Source organism: Mandrillus leucophaeus, unplaced genomic scaffold (genome assembly GCF_000951045.1).
Source record: "Mandrillus leucophaeus isolate KB7577 unplaced genomic scaffold, Mleu.le_1.0 Scaffold444, whole genome shotgun sequence".
NCBI lineage: Eukaryota > Metazoa > Chordata > Mammalia > Primates > Cercopithecidae > Mandrillus > Mandrillus leucophaeus.
This window is the reverse complement of record NW_012104743.1, coordinates 2,955,919-2,975,141: the sequence shown is the minus strand read 5'-3', so window position 1 is coordinate 2,975,141 and position 19,223 is coordinate 2,955,919.

Here is a 19,223-nt window from a genome sequence, read left to right as displayed (position 1 = left end):
GGGCTGCAGCTGCTTCTAATCAGTCATCTTGGCTCCTTCTTCAATATGTATATTTTGTAAAGTGGGCTCCTTAAAGTGCTGGATCTCCTCAGAAGTCTTTTGAAGGTATCATCCAATGTTTCAGCTGAAATGAGGAGAACTCCCTTTTGTAATCACTGTCTTCACCTTGGCAGCTTGAAATGCATACTCTTCAAAAGAATAAAATTAAGGGATGGAGTGGAAAGGAGAGCAACCAAAGCCTTCACCAAGGCCTGAACAGGGTCAAGAGTCAGTCATGATAGACTGAAGGCAGGGAAGAGGGGGAGAATAATAAAAAACAAAATAGAGGGAAAAAGGATTCAGGGACAGGGTGATGCTCTCAGTTCAGGGATATCACCTATGCCACCTCCACAGAGATCCAATTCACTGCTGGCCTGTTGTTTCTCTTAATATCTTATTTACTATCTGTCTTGAAAAGTTGATGTTCTCATTTTTTATTGGTTCATCTTTTAGTCTTTCTACATGAGTAGTTTATACACCACCGTTGTAGTGTTATAATATTCTGTTTTTCTGTGTACTTACTATTGCCAGTGAGTTTTGTACCATCAGATAATTTTTTATATCTCGTTAACCTCTTTTTAGTTGTGATTGAAGAACTCCCTTTAGAATTTCTTGTAAGGCAGGCCTGGTGTTGATGAAATCCTTCAGCTTTGTTTGTCTAGGAAAGTATATATCTCCTTCATGTTGGAAGTGTAATTTTCACCAGATATACTATTCTAGAGTAAGAAAAATTTCCTTCACCTCTTTAAATATGTCATGCCACTATCTCCTGGCCTGAAAGATTTCCATGGAAAAGTCTGCTGTCAAACATACTGGAGCTCCATTTTATGTTATTTGTTTCTTCCTTTTGGGATTCTTTATGTATCCTTGACCTTTGAGAGTTTGATTATTAAATGCCTTGATACAGGCTTCTTTGGGTTAAATCCATGTTCTATAACCTTCTTTTACTTGATGTTTATATTCTTTAGGTTTGGGGAGTTCTCTGATATAATCCATGGAATAAACTTTCTACTCCTTTCTCTACCTCCTCTTTAACCCTTTTCCCATTTAGATTTTTTTTAAGTGTAGCTGGCTGCCAGTACTTATTTAATTTTATATAGACATGCTCTTTGAGACTGAAGCAAATCTGACATATTTTCAATGTGAAAATAAAATATAAAAACTATTCTTGAAGTTATGTCTAAAAAGAGCATCAGAATTGTCTTCATCATCTATTTCAGAAAAATTGGATTCATCAAATGAAACTTTGGCCAACAATAATTTGAAAATGATGTTAACATCACTTGCAGAAATTTAACAATTTCTAGGATTTGGTATTTTCAGAGATTGAAAGTTACTATATTTTGTAAATGGAAATACTGCTACTAAAAACAGAATGCTGTAAGTAGAATGATATCTTTTGTTTCCAAAGTTGATATACTACAGTGATGTGAAAATAACAATAAAAGTGAGGTATTTCGTAGCAAAGTTATCTTGGGATAAACACTGCAGCTGCAAGCACTGCTGGCAAGTGTTCTTGGGGCTAATAGAAAAAAGAGTTAAGGACAATAACTCTCATCTTTGCCCTTTTGAGGCTATTTTCTAGATCTCATAGGTGTGCTTCATTGTTTTCTATTCTTTTTTCTTTTGTTTCCTCTGACTCTGTGTTTTCAAATAGTCTGTCTTCAAGTTCATTTAATCTTTCTTCTGCTTGATCACTTCTAGTATTAAGAGACTCTGATGCATTCTTTAGCACATTTGCATTTTAAATTCTAGAATTTCTTTTTTCTTCTTTTTAATTATTTCAATCTCTTTGTTAAATCTATCTGATAGAATTCTGAGATCCCTCTCTGTGTTATCTTGAATTTCTTTGAGTTTCTTCAACATAACTATTTTGAATTATCTGTCTAAAAGGTCATATATTTTTGTTCTCCAGGATTTGTCCCTTTTAGTTCATTTTGTGAGGTCATATTTTGCTGTATGGTGTTGACACTTGTAGATCAAGCTTGTTCAACCCATGGCCTGTGGACCACATGTGGCTCAGGATGGTTTTGAATGCAGCCCAACAAAAATTTGTAAATTTTCTTAAAACATTGAAAGTTTTTTGTGATTTCTTTTTTAGATCATCAGCTATTGTTAGTGTTAGTATATTTTATTTGTGGCTGAAAACAATTCTTTTTCCAGTGTGGCTCAGGGGAGCCAGAAGATTGGACACCCCTGTTACAGATGTTCTTCAGTGCCTTGGCATTGAAGAATTAGGTATTTATTGTAGTCTTCACAGTCTGGGGTTGTTTGTCTCCTTGGGAAGACATTCCAGGAATTTGAAGGACTTGGGCCCCAAGCCCAATAATACTGTGGTTTTGTAGACTTACAGAGGTACTGCCTTGGTGGTTTTGGACAAGATCTGAAAGAATTCTCTGGGTTACCAGGCAAGGATTCCTTTATTTTTTTCCCTTATTTTCAACCAAACAGAGTCTCTCCCTTTGTGATGAGCCTTCTGGAACTGGGGGTGTAGTGATGCAAGCACCCCTGTGGCCGCCACCACTGGAACTGCACTGGGTCAGACCTGTAGACAGTGCAGCACTGGAACTTGCCCAAAGCTCTTCCCTTCAGAGTGGTGGATTTACCCAGGACCACATGTGTTCAGAGATGCTGTCTGGGAGCAAGGGATTGGAGTTTAAAACCTTAGAAGTTGGCCAAGTATGGTGGCTCACCATACTGTAGTCTCAGGGCTTTGGGAGGCCGAAGTGGGCAGATCACCTGAGGTCAGGAGTTCGAGACCTGCCTGGCAAACTTGGCAAAACCTTGTCTCTACAAAAATAAAATAAAATAAAAATTTTGCCGGGTGTGGTGGTGTACACCTGTAATCCCAGCTACTTGAGATGCTGAGGCAGGAGAATTGCTTGAACCCGGGAGGCAGAAGTTGCAGTGAGCCAAGATCGCACTATTGCACTCCAGCCTGGGCAACAAGAGCAAAACTCCATCTCAAAGAAAAAATAAAAAATAAAAAAACTTTAGAATTTTACCTGATGCTCTATTTTACTGCAGCTAAGGTGGCACTCAAACCACAGTACAAAGTCCTTGCCACTCTTCCCTCTTCCTTCCACAGGCAGGGAAGCCTCTCCCTGTGGCCACCACCATCCCTGGTCCACAGGGATTCTGCCAGCTCATCACTGATGTTAACTTAAAGCCCAAGGGCTCTTCTGTCAGGTTGTGGTGAATACTGCCAGTTTTGTGATTCACCCTTCAAAGCAGTGGCTCACCTCTGGCTCAGAGTAGGTCTAGAAATGCTGTCCAAGAGCCTAGGTTGGACTCAGGGACCCCAAAAGCCTGCTCAGTGTTCTACTCCACCATAGCCAAGCTGCTACCTAGGGCGCAAGACAAAGTCCCCTTTACTTTTCCCTTTGCTCTTTTCAAACAGAAGGAGCCATTCACTGTAGTCACCACAGCTGGGAATGTAAAGAGTCACCCCTGATGCCAGCACATCTCAGAGCCCAAGGCCCATAGCATTCTCCCTGGTATCACTGCTGATTATTTGGGGCTCAAAAGCTCTGTAGCCAGCAGATGATGAATCCTTCCAGGACTAGGTCCTTCCCTTCAAGGCAGCAGGTTCTTTTTGGCCCAGGGTTTTAGAAATGTCATCCAGGAACTAGGGCCTGGAATGGGGGCCTCATGACTCTGCCGGTTGCCCTATCCTACTGTGGCTGTATTAGTATCCAAGATGAAAGACAAAGTCCTGTTTTCTCTTCTCTCTCGTCTCCTTAAGCAGATGGAAGGAGTCACTTTTGTTTCTGTAAGCAGCACTGCCTGTGGTTGGAGGAGGGATGGTGCAAGCACTCTCTTAGCCACCCTGGTTGGTGTTTCCCTAGGTCATGTGCCACTCTACTTCACTGACTCTAAACGCAGCCTAGGAATTGCAGTTCTCATGTTCTAGACTGCCTTTCAAGTTTACCTAGGACCCCAGAGCACTTCAGCCTGTGATGGCATGGTGGCGAGGCATGCCGAGAAACTCAAGTTCTGACCACTGGGATGGATGAGTCCCCTCTGGCTAGGGCTGATCCAAATGCTCCCTCCATACAGGGGTGCTGGCTGAGACCAGCACAGCTTTATTCCCTCTGTGACGGGGCAGCACTGAGTTCAATGTAAGGTTCCCCAATCACTGTACTGTCCCTCCCCGAAGTGCAGATTCTCTCTCTGCTGCCAGGAGATAGGGAAAGGGTGGTGCCAGCCATTCAAGACGGTCTCTCCTGCCCTTCTTAATTCCTGCTATAACAATACGAAGTTAAAACCAGGTACTGTGATTACTCACCTAATTTTTGGTTCTTGCGACAGTGCTTTTCTGCATCCAGATAGTTGTTAAAATTTGGTGTTCCAGCACGGGTGGGGGAGGATGAACAATGAACAGTGTGGGTTTCTATTCCACCATCTTGCTCCTGCCTGTCCTATTTATTTCTTGATGTCCTGCCTAGTTACGATATTCATTGTTGAAAGTGGCATATTGAAATCTACAACTATTACTGAATTGTTCATGTCTCCCTTTAAATATGTCAGTTTATGCTTCATATATTTCGCAGCTCTGTTTAAGTCCATATGTACTTAGACCCTTTCATAATTTAAAAAGTCCTTCTTTATATTTAGTAACTTTTTAACTTCAAATTCTATTATGATATATATTAGTATAGCCACTCCCACTTTTTTATGGTGGCTATTCAGATGAGGTATATATTTTTTCACTTTCTTTAAAACTTTTTGTGTCTTTAAATCTAAAATGTGTTCCTACAGATGATGTATAGTTGGATCTTGTTTTTCTATCTAGTGTGAGAAAATCTGATCTTCAATTGTATTGTTTATCCTTTTACACTTTTACACTTAATGTTATTATTGATGTGGATGGAGTTAAGTCTGTCTTGTCACTCTTTGGTTTCTATATGCCTCATGTCATTTTTGTTGTTCTGTTTTACCTTCACTGCTTTCCTTTGCATTAAGTGAATAATTTCTAGTATAACAGTATAATTCCTTCATTAAATTGTTTACTGTTTTTAAAAGTTATTTTCTTAGTTGTTGCAATAGGCATTACAACATGTATCTTAATTTATCAAAACCTACTTAAACTACATACTATTGTTAAAAGAAAAACTTTTAGCTGAATTAAATTTAAAGAAGTTTAATTGACCAAAGAACAATTCACAAATCAGATAGCCTCCCGAGCCAGAGTAGGCTCAGAAACCCCAGTGAAGCCACATGGTGGAAGTTTTATGGTCAGAAAAAAAAATAAAAGTGATGTACAGAAAATAAAATTGAGGTAAAGAAAAAGTTGGATTGGTTACAGTTTGGTGTTTGCCTTATTTGAACATGGTTTGAACAGTTGGCCACCTTTGATTGACCAAAACTCAGTGATTGGCACAAGAGTAAACTACAGTCTGTATACAACTCCATTTAAGTTATAGTTCACAATGTACAGAGAAACCTGTAGGCCAAACTTAAAATATGTAAGGAGGCAGCTTTAGGCTAAACTTAATTTAACACTCTCTTAATTGTAGCGAGAAATAGAAATGTTATTTTTATATCATTCTATTTTTCCCCTTTTTGAGGTTATTATTGTTATAGATAGTATACCTATATATGTTGCAAATCCAAAAGTATATTGTTATAATTATTACATTATATAATTTCATATATATTTAAAAAGCTGAAATAAGAGAGTAAGTACATATTTATAGAGTTTGTTATATTAATGTTACTATGCTACATACCATTTCTCATTCTCTTCATTTCTTCCTCTGAATTTGAGTTACCATCTGGTGTCATTTTCCTACTTCAATACAACTTTATACTCATCTGCTTTCTTTGTGCTGTTATCATCATATACATTAGATTTCTATATGTTATAGGCCCAATAGCACAATTACATTCATATTATTTTATAGAACTGCTTTTTAAGGCAGGGAAGAAATTTGAGGAAATGTTAAATTCAATTTATTTTATAATTACCTACATAATTAACTTTACTGATGCTTTTGTTTTGTTCATGTGGTAATCATGTGATATCACTTGCTTTCAGCCTAAAGAATTTCCCCTGGTGTCTCTGGTAAGGCAAGTCTGTTAGCAAAAATCCTACCAGGTTTTTTGTTTGTTCATTTCTGAGAGTGATTTATTTTACTTAAGATAAAAAAAAATCTGAAAGATAGCTTTTTTGGATATGAGATTTATGATTGACAATATTTTTCTTTGAAATTTTGAATATGTCATTCCACCATCCTCTGGCCTCTATGGTTTTAAATGAGAAATTAGCTATTAATATTATTTAGGATCCCTTGTACACTGTGAATCACTTTTATGTTGCGTTTTCAAGATTATCTCTTTCTTTTTACAACTTAGTTTGAATATATTTGTCTCATTGTGGCTCTCCTTAAGTTTATCCTTCTTAGAGTTTGTTGGGCTTCTTGGATGTATAGATTTATGTTTTTGGTTACATTTGGGAAGTTTTTCAGTGATTATTTCCTCAGCTTTTTTTTTTTTTTTTTTTTTTTTTTTGCTTTATTAGGTATTCTCATTTTGTGTATGATGGTATGCTTCGTGGTGTTCCACATTTCTCTGAGGCTCTGTTAATTTCCCTTCATTCTCTTTTCTCTCTATTCTTCCAATTGTATAATCTCTCTATCGACCTAGCTTCAAGCATGCTAATTATTTCTTCTGTAAGTTCTACTTATCTTTGAGCTTATCTAGTGAGTAATTCATTTGAGTTATTGTGCTTTCAACTCTATAATGTTCACTTGTTACTTTTTAAAATAATTTCTGTCTCTGTATTAACCTTCTCTATTTGATAAGACAGTGTCATCCCACTTTCCTTCATTTGTTTAAGGCATTATTTCTTTAGTTCTTTGAATGTATGTGTAAGAGTTGCTTTGAAGTCTTTGTCTTCTAAGTCTGACATCTGAGCCCTCTCAGAGGCAATTTCTGTTGCCTGCCTTTTCTCTGTGTATAGGTAACACTTTCCTCTTTCTTTACATGTTTCCTACCCTTTTATTGAAAACTGAACGTTTTAGATACTATACCTCTGGATACAGACCCACTCCTGCCTTCAATTTGTTGCTTACTTATTTGTTTAGTGACTTCACCAGACTATTTCAGTGAATTCTATTTTTCCTTCAGCATAAAGCCGCTGCAGTTGCTTTTCAAAGCATACAACATTGGAAATGTAAATAATTACCCCAAGATGAAGGTGGTTGTGGAAGTGATCTCTTTGTATGTTCATCTCTTTCTGGCACCTCTCTGTTAGGCTTCTAACCAGTTTGTCTCTTTGTTATCACACCCAGATGTTAGCTTCTATTAATTGTTGGCTGATTGCTTTGTTTTTTTTGTTGTTGTTTGTTTGCTTTTTGAGAGGGAAACTCGCTCTGTTGCCCAGGTTGGAGTGCAGTGGTGCCATCTTGGCTCACTGCAACCTCCACCTCCTCGGTTCAAGCAATTCTCCTGCCTCAGCCTCCTGAGTAGCTGGGATTACAGGCACCTGCCAGCATGCCTGACTAATTTTTGTATTTCAATAGAGATGGGGTTTCACCATGTTGACCAGGTTGGGCTTGAACTCCTGACCTCAAGCGATCCGCCTGCCTCGGCCTCCCGAAGTGCTGGGATTAAAAGCGTTAGCCACCGCACCCTGTCTGCTTTATTGTTTTTGATAACCTCTGGGTTGGAATTTCTTCACAGTCTGATCCAGTTGAATTTGGGGCCTTTGGTAGGGTTTGTCTTTGAGGCTAATCTTTGCACCCATTTCTCGCCCCAGGAGTGCTTTTGTTAGCTGACTCTTTCTAGCATATGTCAATCAACCTCTTAATTTCTTACCACCAAAATATTCATTGTTTTTGATAGCACCCTTTAGACTTTAAATTTTCCAAATTAAATCAGTTCTCTTGGAGATAACTACCAAGATCTGTGTTCTTAAGTTCTCCCTCTCCCCTAGACAAAACCTCTTTGCCATTGTTCCAAAACTGGGCATCAGGAGAGCAGCCCACTTCTCTTGAGATGACACCACTATTTTAGGAGTGGGGTGCTGGGCAAAGGCAACAGCCACGTCTTCTCAGATTGTTTCTTCTGGCGTAAAATTTCTGCCCAATAAGCCAGTTTGGGTGGAGGTAATGGGGGCCCAGTATTCTTTGCCTGCCATACTTTGGATACAACTTGTAGTCTCCAACTGGGGAGTGGGCAGAGAAGGAAACCACAGACATCTCAACCACTCTTGCCTGGAAGAGAGGTTCTACAACATGGAGCTGGGGGTAATGAGCATTAACATCTTGCCTGCTTTCAGCCTGAGAGAAATCAAAGTTCTAGGTATGAATTTGAACAGATAGAGAGCTTTGTCTTTTTGGCAACAACTGCCAGGAGTAAAAACTTATTTTCACTGAATTGGAGGTGAGAAGAAGGTCATGCTTCAAATTCCACAAATTCTCACTGTCCTTACCAAAATTTTATTTTATTAGACTTTCTGAAATAAATATTTTTCTATTTATGTATGCCCTTAGGACAATTTCAGAGATTGTGGATGGAGATATTTATTTAAATGAGAGTTCACATTAGATACCCACCTACCTAAATGAGAATCCATAGTCTTATTTAGATGGAGAACATTATGTATAATTATATATATATAATTTTCACCAGTGTTGGTTGTTGCACTAGGAAGACAGTTCACGCAGCAGCTCCTTACACTGCCCACTACCACTCCAGAGGTACGTCTTCAGCCTTAATCTGTCTTGTATCACAGTAGCTCTTATTTTTTTTTTAATGAGAAAAACGATCCTTCCCTTGAAAGTCAAATAATTAAGGACTCAGAAATACAGTTACTTACTCTTTGTTTCTGACAGGAGAGAGAAGATATCCTATATTTCACACTAGGCAAGATCTCTCTTGTTTCACAACAGAGTAACAGAGAAAAGTCCCCTATACCGTTCCAAATGAGAAAGTAAATAAATGAATAAGACAAAAAATGATTATGCCTTCTTATAAAACACTGGTTCGCTGTCCTTATGCATATATTTTCTGAAGAAATTGCAAGAGAACAAGAGATTAACTCCACCCCCCAAAACCACCTCAGGAAAAACGCAAAGCTCAGGTTGTGAATGATATCTACACAGTTTGCATCTAATGGTAGAGAATCTGTCTCAAGCGGAATTGCAAGGATCATTTGGGTATCTAATGCGAAGTGTTCTACATTTGCCAATCAGGTGAATAGGGCCTCCTATTTGTGGTCAAGAGTCTTGGTTTGTTTTTTTTGTTGTTTTGTTTTGTCTTGTTTTGTAGCAGTATTTCACAGGAAACAGAGAATTAACAGGACAGGAATTCAATCATAATGATGATGTGTGTTCTCATACATTTGCTAAGAGGGATAATAATGGACCAGACTAAGTGATGCAGCACTTCCAGAGGAAACACTTTTTGTCCAAGGAGAAAGAAAAATAACAGCACAACTCCGAAGGACCTCTAGCGACACGAGTACCTGTTATGCTTTTCTTTATGGAAGACCACAAAAATTTAACTAAGCAAGATATTTAACAAAGTAACCATTTTGCTTTTCCATCAGAATTCCATGGGGGCTAATTTTTGAGAAAAGGGGTGGAACTTATTCACAGGGAAGGATAGGCAGTGCCTCTCATGTGGCTTCCCAAGGGTGGGAGAGTCATATAGTCATGTTTTTGAAATGCACATGTGGGTGTGGTGGATTAGGAGAGGGATAAAGGCTCTCAGAAGTGAAACATGAGTTGAGACAGCTGGGTAGCAGTGAGTAAACTGATTTTTCACAACTGCAAGAAATATAATATCTTAGAAAGAGGTAGATTTAAAAAGAATTTTAAGAAGCTTTCTATATAATTCATTGCAGAAGACCTTGTACCTTTCTGATTAGTCAGAATTCAGACATGAAAATGGAAACCACACTAGTTATTTTATCAGAGGTAATTTAATATAAGAAATTGGTTACACAATTGTATGTTAAGCATTGGTTAGGTATTGGAGGGCTGGCAAGGCAAAATGAGAACACTGAAGCAACACAGAGATAGTAACTTCAGAAAGCAGCTGCCATCTCTAGGTCTGTCCATCCCAAAAAGAGGGTGGCTGGGATGATCAGAACCTAGAAGGCTGAAGGAGGGGCCTCAGGGGTCTCACCTGAGCTGGGACCCAGATCTCTGAAGAGGTGGGCACTACTCAGCTTGTGGTCATATCTTAGTATCAATTAGGCTATATTCTGAAAGTGGCAGAAGAATCTGAAAACTAAAACAAACTATTTCTGGAAATAATAGGGACAGCCATTTGTGGCATGACACTTATAATAATAGCAAGCAAATAGAAAGGAGCATATTTTTCTTTCCCCTCCTGTCTTTCATTTTCCCTCCAGTGCTCAACACTTGGCCAAACTTAACAGGAGCCAGATGGCAAAAAAAGAAATGCAATTTGCAGAGTATCAGCCCCAGCACTACAAGCCAACTAGAGAAGATGTGCTAGAACTGAGAGACAACTGCTTAATCACTGACCCACTCCCATTAATAGGCCTGTGGTAATGATCATTATTTTTCTCACATGTTTTCTGAAATCAGATTTGTGTGATTCCCAGGATGTGTTAATGATCAGTGTTGGGGCTCAGAAAAGAATACCCCAAAATATAGCACTTTGACACGCTGAACCTCAAGGTATCTTTCCCTGTCTCCGTCTCTCTGATCCTCTTCCTTTCCAAAGTGTTGGGAGGGTCTTTCTCTGAATTTTTTTTTTTTTAATCTGACTGAGAAAACTTTTTAAAGAAATGCTACTGCCTTAAATGACCTACTTAGGAATCTCATCAAACAACTGGGAAAGATTCACCACCAGAGAAGAGAAGAGGCTGAAACTCATCACCACTCCTAGACAGAATTTTCATCTATGCTTCTGGGGGCAACTCCAAAAGATTGCTTGGGGGACTGTATCTCCACAATAAGACAACCTTTGTTCACCATGCAGTTCCACTTCTCACGTTTCTATTGTTTGTTCTTTCCATTCCACTCCATTCAGTGTCCAAACAGAATTATTTATAAACCATTATCTGGTCCTGGAGATGGAGGGAGCCCCATTCATTTACAGCAAACTCCCCCACTCCCACCCCCACTTTCCTCTCCCTAATGAAGAAGGTGGTTAAGCATCAATCATCTAACCATTTCTTTGAATTTTCACATTTTTTGTATGGCTCTCATGCTTATTCACATTCATAAATTTGTTGTGCTTTTCTCTTGTTAACCTGTCTTTCTTTATAGGGGTATCAGCTGTGAGCCTTTATGATGGGGAAGAAAAGAACCACCCACTTTCCATCCCTACATCAGACAGATCTCAAGATATCTAGCCATTAAAATTTTAAGGAAAGGTTAACACTTCTATACCCTGCATCTTACCTGACTAAAGCACAAAAAACTTCTGAATACAGTATATTTAGTATTGTATGATTAAATACCATAATTCCTGCTCAGTGGTGGTACATAATTGTTTACCTGGAAAGGCACAGGATCAAATGCAATGCTTATTTCTTCTCCTAACAGTAGCCTTCTTCCCTCATAATGTATGTGCTTCTCTGTGAACTGACTAGCTCAAATTCAGGAGGACATGAATATGAGGATTATAGTGGACTCTCTCTCCCATAAACATCTTAATACTTACAACAAGCTACACATTGATGCAGGGATTTTGTTATCTATTAGAGTTTTTCAAAGTACCACACAGCTATTACTTGTGGTTCATAATAATACGTCACATAGTGCCAAGATGATACTTTAGCCTCGCTTGCTGGGTGCTGACTGGAGCCTCAGCATGCACAGTTCAGTCACAAGAAGGCTATCTCTGAAGCCTGCATGTACCTTGTTTGACTCTCCTCTTCCGTCTGCTTCCTTTCCTTGGAATGTTTTAGTGACCCTGGCTTACCTCCCTGCAGTTTCTTTGGCCCCTGCCTATCCCTCAATTCTCATTTCAGCAATCCATCATTCACTTCTAAAATCGTCTCTGCAAAATTATGACAGTAAGAGAAATCCAATATGGCTGACTCCATCTTGCTTCTAGCCCCACAGGCTGGCTATCTTTGCTCATTCCAGCATGTGAGCCAAGCTAACTTTGGGAGAAATTCAGTTTACAGTTTAAATGATAATAACCCTTCCTAAAAACTAAACTGTTCTTATAAAACTAATGAAAGGCCACCAAGTTAAGAGGATGAGAGGGACTTGAATTCTAAATAATTACCAGCCATTATTTTGGAGGTCATAAGATTTGCAGTTTTCCCAATTACTCTTACAGATAACATCACTATCATAGAATCTAAGATTAGCCTTTTGCGATGTCTTTTCGGGTTTTTGCATTTCTGACAAATGGATAGCCTCATCTGGACCCACCAACCAGTCCTGTGGCCTTCACCTGAAAACTGACTCAGCACAAGAGGATAACTTCAATTACCTATGATTTCATCTTGGATCCAACCAATGAGCATGCCTCCTACCCCAATCCCATGCCCACTAAACTATCCTTGAAAAACCCTGAACCTCCAAGCCTTCAGGGAGATTGATTTGAGTAATAACTTCATCTCCCACAGAGCGTGGCTGGCTTCACATAAATTAAACTCTTTCTTCACTGCAATGCCATGGTTTCAGTGAGTTGATTTTGTTTGTGCAATGGGCAGGAAAAACCCCTCAGGCTGTTATACTTCCTTTCCTAAATTTTCTCAGTTTCTCAACTTGGGCCTCAACTGCCTCTTTGCACTCTCCCTTTTTTGCCAAACAGCTATCCTGCCTGATTTTTAGTCCATGGACTCTCATTTCTCCAACCCCATCCCTAATCCCTTGTAAGTCCGCACAGCTTCAACCTCCTGTGAGTCTTCAGAGTGCCGTCCTCGGCTGTGGCTTCAATCTCTCTCTATTGATCTCAGATCCATCATCCTCCAGTTTTGTCTCTTCTTTTTCTTATCCATTATGCAGTTTTTTCTTTTCTAATTTATCTCTTCCGGATGTTGATCAGATAACTGAGGTCCAACTGCTTCTTTCCTCCTTCTCTTACCATTTTTCTCTTGTCTTGTATTCAAAGCCTTGAAATATAGACAGCCAGCACCAGACCACTTCTCTTGGCTCAATTTTAACATCCCAAATCTCATTCCTTTATCTCTGAGAGCAATTCTTTTATTTATGGCTGTAATCCTTCCTATTTTTAATCCTTTTTTTTAAATATTTAAACTAAATTTCATTAAGAATAAAAATGGGCTGGGTGCGGTGGCTCACGCCTGTAATCCTAATACTTTGGGAGGCCAACGCAGGTGGATCACCTGAAGTCAGGAGTTCAAGACCAGCATGACGAACATGGTGAAACCCCGTCTCTACTAAAAATACACAAAATTACCTGGGCATGGTGGTGGGCACCTGTAATCCCAGCTACTTGGGAGGCTGAGGCAGGAGAATTGCTTGAATATGGAGGCGGAAGTTGCAGTGAGCCGAGATCATGCCATTGCACTCTAGCCTGGGTGACAGAGTGAGACTCTGTCTAAAAAAAATATAATAAAAATAAAAATAATTTTACTTAAAATTGTCAAACCAGAAGCAAAGATGTATACAGAGATATACGTTTGGAACATAGTCTCACTAAAGGTCTTCAAATGATTAAAAGGAAGAGTGAGTGGCTTTCTGTTCCCACAGCTGTGCTCTAATGAGAATCACACTGCTTTCCAGGTTCTAAGTAAGGTGTGATTTGAGAAAGTAAATGATCTCAGGGAAAGCATGATTACAGAGCTTTGATATAGTTGTTGATGGCATTGGTTATATTTACTCGGTGTGAACTTACTTCAGGGACAAGAGGAAGCTGGAAGCACTGAGCCTTGAGGGTATGTAGGACACAGTGAGGAGGCAGAAGAGGCTGCTGCCAAGAGTTACTTCAGAGACTCCTCATAATGGAGGCATAGATCGAATAGAGTCAGTAGAGAGAAATACTCATACAATGCAGAAGTACTAGAACTGGCCCAGAATACTGATCAGAACAGGAAGGCTGAGGACGGTGGGAGGAGGTGCTACCTGGAGAGCTACTACTCTGTAGTACTGAAACATAATTGCAGGCGCTTCTTGGCTGCTGCAGTTCCAGCCTTCCTGCAGACGGAAAGGAGCTTTTAGGAGTGGAGCTCATACATTTAGTGCTACCAAATATAGCAATTTTGGTAACTGCCAAAAGAAGCAAAGTATTTAGGAAAATCCCGGTGAATATTAGTAGCCTTTGTCACTCACTCAATGATTTCCTGAGTGAAACAACTGTTTGCTTTGTTAAGGTTCCAAGGTGCTATACAGAAGTGGAGAAAATGATGAGGCAGAGTTTATAGTATTGTGATTCATGCAATGTTGAGCACGAAGTAAATCAATAGTAACCTCCTGAAAAACAACTGAAATGCCCAGATATTTAATAGTATTATGCAGGAAGTGCCAGGACATTGAACAGAGCTCTCAAGTGAAGCTATTGTAAAATTTCACTTCCTTCCTTCTTTGGCTTTCCAACTCCCATGCTCTCCCAGAATGAGAGCTCTGGAAGATTTTGACTTCTTCCTTCTCTCTTTACCTTCACCCCTACATCAAGATTTTGTTTCAGAAAATTTAATACTTTCATCTCTAGACTATTATCAAAAATTCCATTTCAGTATAGAGCTACTAACACGTTACCCATTTCCAGACATTTAGATTAACTTTATATAATAAACTAAGTTTGTTTGATCAGCACCTTCTCAATTCTTCTATTATGAAGTTTTGGTTCTGGTGTTGTTTGTTTGTTTAGGCTGGTGTCCTTTCATCATTTTTCTCCCTAGGAGGCATACCTAATGGTATATTTGGACCTCTAAACGTTCATAAATATCCTACTTTGACCCTCACTGGCAAGTAATATGTTGGTTGGGTTCAGTCTTTTCTCACAGTACTAAGAGATGTTATTTTACCATTTTTCTAGCTTCAAAGGTTGCAAATGAGAAGTCCAATGTTACTGTGATTCCTTTTTGTTTATGAGTAACTTGCCATCTGCAAGATTTTTCTCTTTTTCTTGAACTTCAAAATACCAGGATAAGCATGTATCTTCTAAAATATAATAGTATGCCTGGAGTATAGCAAGGTTTTTTTTTGTTTGTGTGTGTGTTTGTTTGTTTGTTTTTGAGACAGGGTCTTGCTCTATCACCCAGGCTGGAGTGCAGTGGCATGATCTTGCCTCACTGCAACCTCAGCCTCCTGGGTTCAAGTGATTGTCGTGTCTCTGCTTCCCAAGTAGCTAGGATTACAGATGAGCACCAGCTTGCCTGGCTAATTTTTTGTATTTTTAGTACAGATGGAGTTTCACTATGTTGGCCAGGCTGGTCTCAAACTCCTGGTCTCAAGTGATCCACTCACCCCAAACTCCCAAAGTGCTGGGATTACAGGCATGAGCCATTGTGCCTGGCCTGCTTTGTTCTTTTACATTAAATTTCTTTTTGATCTTCCAGGCATTAATTTGTCTGTCAACAGTGATCACCCATTCTTCAAACTTATCTGAATGTGGTTACATTGAGAAATTACATTTTCTTTAGTTAGACTCGGCTCTACCTAAGTGTTATTATTATTATTATTTTTTGTTCCAGTGGCCATTGGTTTCTTTCTAGATAGCATTTCATTACACGGGGGCTTTGTATATTCTTACCAATTTTTTGGCTCTGGCTTCTCCTCAGACTGTTATTTCTCTTTGCTGTGATCACTGGAGTTCACATCTGGTAGATAAACTACCCTCCATGTCAACCGTCCCACAAGAAGTCAAAGTTGTCATGTTCTCTCGTCTTATTTTCTGAGGATTTAGAACTAGGTTGGCCCTACTTTCCAACCTATGCTTCTGAAAAAAGTCTCCCAATTATCTGGGTTTCTCATACTCTTCTATGTTTATCTTCATTGGGCCTGAGCTCCTTGGTTCTCCTCTTTCTTGGCTTTTGGGGGTCAAGGAGACCAGGTATACAGCCAGTGTCTAGTTTTCTTCAAGGGCCCAAGCTATTATCAGCCACTTTCTTTCCAGAGTATGCTGCTTTACCATCCTTGGCCATTAGATTAGTTATTTATTGCTGCATTATGCTATTACCACAAATTTAGCAGCTTAAAACAACATGCATTTATTTTGTCATAGTTTCTGTTGGGCAGAAATCCAGACACAAATCAACACAGTTCTTTGCAAGATTATAATTAAGGTGTCCACCAAGTGTGGGTTTTCATCTGGGTTCAACTGTGATAAGAACTTCAAGCCCCCTCGTTTGATGGTGGCATTCCATTCCTCACAGACTGCCAAACTGAGGGTCTCAGTTTCTAGCTATATGACTCTCTGTCTCTATGGCAGTTCATACATGGTAGGTTGCTTCATTAAAGCCAGTGAGTAAGGGAAAGGGCCTCATCTCAAGACAGGCATTACAATTTTATGTAATGTGGTCACATACATCCTTCCACCTTTGCCGTAATCTAGAGCTAGAAAGAAGTCACAGGTCCTGCCCACATTCAAGGGAAGGAAATCACCCAAAGGCACGAACACTATGCCCAGGAGTCATGGAAGATGCCCTACAATCTGCCCACCATGGACATCTATCCTGAGAAGGTGAAAAGCTACTCCAGTTTCCTCTGTTTGGACTATGTTGCGTAGTGAGAAACCTATGTCTCATAGACCCTAGCACCATTTAATTAGAAGAGTTTTGAAGAATGGCGCTGATATAGAGATGAAGAGAACAGCATTCAGGTCGTTATCTTCCCAGAATTCTTAGTCTTATCAATTTTATCCTTGAAACATCTCTCCTCCATCCCTGCTGCCTCCACTTTAGGGCAATCCATAATCAGATTTGAACTGAATCACTAACACAGCCTCTTCACTGATCATCCTGCCTTGGGGCCTAACATAATCCAATCAATCCCCAACACTGTTGAAGCAACTTTTCTAAAATCTAAAATAACTTTTGTCTCTTCCTTATTTAAAGGTGGCTTCTGATTACTTTTCAGACTAAATCCCAGTTCCTTAACGCTGCTCACAAAGTGGCACATGGTTTATTCTTTCCAGTGTAGTCTGTTCTCTCACTCTACCTGACCCCATCACAGTAAGCTTCCTTCTTTCAGTTCTTTGGCTTTACCACTACATCATGTCATCACCTCCAGACCTTTGTATATGTAGCTGTCTCTGCCAGAGATACTTTTTCTTTGCCTAGAAACTTTCATTGATCTTTCATGTCAAATTAAACATGAATGCTTGGAGGAAAACTTCCCTGACCCAGCAAGTCCAATGGAGGTGCTCCTTCTTATGTGTCCCTTTCACCCCCCATACTTCTCTTGTCATACAGTTAAGTTGGCGTTTGATAGGGGAATTTTCTACAATGAATTAACATTTTTATCAGTATGGTAGTCTCTCCCACCAGACTGTAAGTTCTATGAGAGAAGGGCCCAGTTTTATTTCTTTATCACCTAGGGCATTTTGGTTGCAAGCAACAAACATATTCAGTAGGCTAAGTTAACCAAAAAAAGGAAATAATCAAAATAGCATGGATTAGCCTACATCAAAGGAAAAACCGAAGAACATGTCAGAAAAGATAGAAAACCTGATAGCTACGGTGAGCTGGGATGTAGGAATATCGAGACTATGCCATAGAGAAGAATCAGTGCTATTTTTTTTTATGCTTGTATCACTCCATTTAAGAATCAAATTTTCAGGTGAGAGTCCTGCTGCACTAGTTTGGGGCATATCTAAGGCCAGTAGAGGCCATTCTCTCCAGGTCTGTTTATGATAGATAATGTGTAGTTACCCAAACAAAACTGGAATGCTGCTCTCAGCAAAAGGGAACATGGATGATAAACAGGCAAAAACCAACAGATGTCTACCAAATATAAACATATATACCCACAGCATCATAGGTATGCAATAAATATTTGTGGAATGAATGACTGAGCATCTGAAATGTGCTAGAATTGAGTGCAGTTAACCACATATCAGTTATAAGTCAAACTGAACATATTGTCCTCAATGTCCATTAAAAACAGTAAGGTGCTTAAGGCACTAATCTTGAACTACATTGTGTAGTTTCAAATTTTGACGTTGGCACTTAATAAGCATGTGGCTTTGGGAAATTACTGATCTTCTCTGTGACTCAGTGTCTTTATCTTCCAAAAAGAGATAATAATGGTACCTTCCTCCTAAGGTTAACATAAAGATTAAATAAATTATTAATATAAGTGGCTTAGAACAGTGTCTGGCACATAGTAAGGGTTAAGTGAGTCTTACCTTTATACATCTGCAGGCTTACCTTTGTTCCTACATCAACATGTCTCTTGTCCAAGAAAAAGAATCCTAGAATTTTTAAACATACCTGAACAGCGACCCACCTAACAGTTAAGATCCTGTGCCAAAAGATGACAAACTCAGGGAAGCAGATTTTTAAGCATTCTGCCTTAACGAGATTTATTTCTGCTTATGCTAGTCATTACAATGAAAAAAACAGTGAAGAGATTATATTGAAGTAGTGAACTCCCATCAATAATGCTGGTGCAGGAAAAAACTGTACTCTTAGATGAAATACTGTAATGGTTGATCACTTAAAGGAGCAATATTGACACCCACTACAGACAAATTTTAAAAGCTTTTACTTCTTTGTCTAAATGCTCAGAATACAGTGGTTTCCTTTATGTGATAAGCCAAGGTTAGATTGCAGTAGAAACTATTACTGGCAAAAAATAATCTCTATGGAATTCACAATTCTCTTTGGCAATATTCTACAAAAGCTAAATAGCATTTTACTGGGAAGCCCTTCTGGCATATGCAAGTGTAAGATATTTTAGTTGTTTGATTCATATCTAATTCCAAAAACAGGAACTTTTTTGTTTAAATTAGTAGCATTAGTAGCATCATTTTCGAAGAAATGGTTGTAACTAATATATGAATGTTTATACCAGGGCACATTTTTCAAACACTTTTTGTATTTGCAACTGAAAACTTTTGTCAAACGGAATCTGACTCGCTATCCCCATACGTTTAACAGAGAAAAGGAATATTGCCCTGACTGAAGGTGAAGTGCGGGGTCACCAGGCTCTCCTTTGCACAAATGCCCCCATTTTCACCCCATTGGCGATTGAACAGTACTAAGCAGGCAAGTGTTTGCTCTGTTCAACAAAGGTCTTACCACACGGAACACTGAAGTAGACACACTGAGCTTC